Source organism: Phodopus roborovskii, unplaced genomic scaffold, assembly GCF_943737965.1.
Source record: "Phodopus roborovskii unplaced genomic scaffold, PHOROB, whole genome shotgun sequence".
Classification (NCBI taxonomy): domain Eukaryota; kingdom Metazoa; phylum Chordata; class Mammalia; order Rodentia; family Cricetidae; genus Phodopus; species Phodopus roborovskii.
Genome location: NW_026125900.1, coordinates 338,681 through 343,250, shown reverse-complemented (window position 1 = coordinate 343,250; position 4,570 = coordinate 338,681).

The following is a 4,570-nucleotide window of genomic DNA, read 5'->3' as shown; positions in this document are numbered from 1 at the left end:
TTATAAAGAAGAAAGACCTTTTCCTCTAGAAATACCACAACAAATATTTTTAACATCACAGAATGTGTCTATTCTTTAAATTGTATTCAGGGTTACTGTACCCAATATTTTCCTGTTCTTGGTACTCTTTTCCTTCTACTGAGATGCCTTGTCCAATCTTAAAAATGAGGGTATGTGCCCTGGCTTATTGTTACTTGTTATGCTGTGTTTGGCTGATGCCCTGGAGATGCCTACCCTTTTCTGAAGGGAAACTGAGGAGCAGTTGATATGGGGAAGAGGTAAGTTTGGGCTGGTGGAGTATGGGTGGAGGGGAGGCAGAAGAGGATTGTTCTGGATGTGTTGAATTAGAGAGGAATAAATAAAAATAAGAATAACAAAAAAACTAACCTAACAATAATAGCAACTTTCATTTTTCTAATACATCAAGCATTTGTTATACTTCTTAAAATCACAAACACCTATGGATTTTTGTGTGGAATATATTTCTACAGACTCCTAACTTGCGATGTATTCTCTGAGCACAGGAGAGTACAAGCTTAATCTGTTAAAGGGGAGCAGTAGCAGTATGACAAAACTAAAGATATCAGTGGAGCCTTAGGATATATAAAAATACTCTGCTTTTAGTATGAAAATTTAGATATTCAAAATATTTAAATAGTAGAATACTTTTGGACCAAACCAGTGTTTAACCCTGTCAGAAAGCTACCATACTTTTATTTATTGTCAGTGGCTTCCCTAATTTTATATGTCCAAAATAAAGTGGAAAATTATTTTGGATTTTGAAGAAAGGAATGTATATAAACTAAGCCACTATATAGTGAGTCTAGTAATTAATAAAGATAGTTACTGGCATGGAAATTTCACAAAAAAAGTGTGTGGAACTTGTTATTTTTGAGAAACTTGATATGTAATATACTTTTAGTATGGTTATAATAAATAAACTTGAGAGTTAAAGTGATCTAATATATTTCAAGGCACAATTATTATTCTTTACATACTCCAGCTTTTTCAGAATTACATTTCATCCTTCTTTCTGGATTGATAAAATTGAAAAGGCTTTGTATCAATTCAACTTCCTAATTGAAAAATGCAATAGAATGCAAACCAAAATTTCATGATTGAGAAACAAAACTTTCTTATGGTTTTCAAAATTAACTAACTCAATTTGCATATGCATTTATGATCATCAACTAATTTGAAACAGCTTCTGCATACTATAGAGAAGCCATGAAAGATAGTACTTTGTGAAACTATACTATAAATAAATCCTAGAAGGGTTGTAAATCTACATATGTTATATTAGAACAATCATGTGATATTTGCCTTTCTGAATCTAGTTTATTTTATTTAAAACAATGATCTGTACTTCCAGTCAGTATTCTTAAAAAGGCACAATTGTAATAATTTCCAGTCAGTATTCTTAAAAAGGCATAATTGTAATAATTTAAGACCTTAAGGATGACTAGCACTTTATTATACATATATGTATATCCGTTGCTATTATTCACCTGTTTCTTAAGTTTCAAATATTAATGCAGACCATAATGGCATTCATTATGGCACCCTCAGCCACCCATGTTTCTTATTCTTATTGAATATAATAAATCTCCTTTTAGTTTTATGTCATTTATTCTCTCTCTCTCTTTCTCACACATACACACACACACACACACGTTTGTTTTTTATGAAATATGAGGTTTTTTACATTTTAAATATCAGCCTTCCATAAAATCAATACTTGCAAAATTTTCCTGTTTCATAAGTATATGAGTGGTATCCACATTTTGATCATTGTTTCCCGTTCTATTCCAATAGTTTTTATTTAATGCACAAGTCTTTGTCCAATTCAGATATTTGTTTCCAAAAAAAAAAAAAAAAAAGATATGCTTGCAATTCTAAACCAATCACTAAACCTAAGTTTTCCTATAGCACTTTCAAATTTCTAGATCTAAAATTAAAGCAGTTGATCCACTTGAATTTATTCTTATACAAGATGAGAGATGGCACTCTATCCCCAAATTTCTGTCTTGAACCCAGCCCCAATTATTGAAAAGGCTATATTTTTTTTCAACTGTTTCTTTTGACACTATTGTTGAGAAACATATTATCTTATGTGTGTAGATTTGCTTTCAGGTAATTTCTCTGTCTCAATGGTCTGTGCCTCCCCTTTTTTGGTTTGTGTGTGCCTGTATCATTTTGTTTTTTGCTAGTATTGCTATGTACAATAATGTAAAATCTTGTATCATTATATTTCTATGAGTTGTCATTTTGCTTGGGATAGAATTGACTGATACTTCTATGATTCTGTATAAATCTTAGTGACTTTTAATTAAAGGGTTCAATTCACATTCCACTCAGATAAAAACAAAACACATTGCAACAACAATATGCAAACAAACCATCTGGCACTGCCTGTTTCTTAGTGCTTTGCTACCAAGGATCACTGCTGCACTGACTGAGGAGCTTCTCTATTTTACAAACTAAGGACAAATGCTGACTACATGACTCAGGCAGCGTGATGTGCTGCATTCCAAACCCTCTTCCTCATCCTTCTTTTGTGTACACAGGTGGTACAAATGTCCAAGCCATAGGGAGGTCGGTCCTCTGAAGCTAACAGATAGTCAGTTGTGTAAAAAATCCTATCTTGGAATATGCATTGGAAGGGTAGAAATAAGGGAATTTTCTCTCAATAATCCCAGAGTCCACCCACCATGACTGTAATAGTTTTCCTTGGAGGAATGAGGCTCCAGAAATCATGGGACGAGTGAGACATTGACTTGAGCTCTTATTCACATCTGTCAGCAAACCTCCACTACTTAGAGCCAGTTTCAGAGGTCTGACATGCTATTGAGCAGGGGTTCAAAATTCTTAGTCTTTACAGTAAACATCAAGGAATGGTATTTTTCAACATTTTTCATACTTAATTGATATTTGATTTTATCATTAGTATGAATGCTGCATCCTGTAAATATGTTCTAAAAATGGCAGAAGTATGTCAAAAGCCATTTCAGATAATCCTGAGAATTCTGACTTAATCCCCAGCAAAATTTATTGAGTCATTTTTTTTTGTTTGAAAAACAGGATGAGTAACTAAACCAGCATTTTTTTTAAAAGCAATATCTTAACACACTTGTCTATAAAGGTCAAAAATGACATTAAGAAATTGTGGGACTGCTCTTTGGGATCTCTTGGCTTGGCCACTGTGGGCAGGTCAACTCGTCCATGATAGATCAAGCAATCCAGAGTCTGCTGACATGACTGTGCTAGGCCTGCCCTTTCTCAGGGAAGAGGTGAGCCTGGGCCATGCATGTCTCAGGCCCAACTTTCACTTGCCCTCTTTGAGTCATGTGGGCCTTGAGGCTGCAGGCACCTCCAGTGTCTCCCAGCCCCAGCAGATCAAGACATTCCATGTTTGTTGACATTACCAGGCTAGCCAGGCCTTAAAACACCAGGAGAGGGAGTCTCTCAGATACACCTGCACCAATCGGGAGACCCATCAGAATATGGAACCTGCTTGCACACACCAGAAGAAAACTTTGGACCCCTACCCATTAGTAGAGGAAGGGATCCCACCTGCACCCACTGGAACAAATGATGGGAAGATGACAATATAAGAACAAATTCAGCAACAGAAACACCAATATGCCATCACCAAGAGTGTAGGGACTCTATACAAGCAAGACCTGAACATCACAACACAGATAAAACAAAGGGAACAACATTAAAAACAACTTAATGAAGATGATAGTGACCCTAAAAGAGGAAATGAGAAAAATCCTTTAAAGAAATGGAAGAAAGGACAAACTAAAACTTGCAAGGAACAATTCAAACAGTAAAAAGTTTGAAAGCTGAAACAGAGACAATTAAAATTAAAAAAAAAAAAACAGTCTGAGGGAATGCTGGAAATAGAAAAGCTGGGTAAATGATCAGGAACTACAGAATAGAAGAGATGGAAGGGAGAATCTCAGGTGTTGAAGATTTCTGCTCTGATCTCACCAAACATCTGTATATCTGTTATTTTAAGCATTCATCTACAATACACTCATCTGCTTAAGGAAAGGGAGTTGGCTCAGTCTGTAAATGTTATGTCATTAAGCCTGTTATTCTTAGTCTCATCAAAAGTACTCAAATAGTATAAGGAATAAATCAACTCCTGTAAAATGTCCCTTCATGTACACTGAGTGCCATAGCAAGCCTGATGTTTAAATTTTTTAAAAAATTATCTGTTCACTTGTTGGCTTTTATTATAGGAAAGAAAGCACAATATTACTTACATCTGTATCAGCAAAGTTTTTTAGTTTCAGGTCTGATGCTCTATAAGTACGTCACAGTAAATGGGTGAAGCATATCTTATAGATAATTCTCCTTATACTACTATATATGTAAAATAATGTTATATTAAGTACTTATTGTTGAAAGGAAAACCTATGCAGTTTATAAGCATATTATTGCATTACATTTTCATGAAGAATTGAAGAGTCAAATAGGTTAAATGATTTTCTCATAGTCAATGATTTGGTGTCAGTACCATGCTGCAAAGCATTCTGTGACTTTCAATTTTATTTAATCT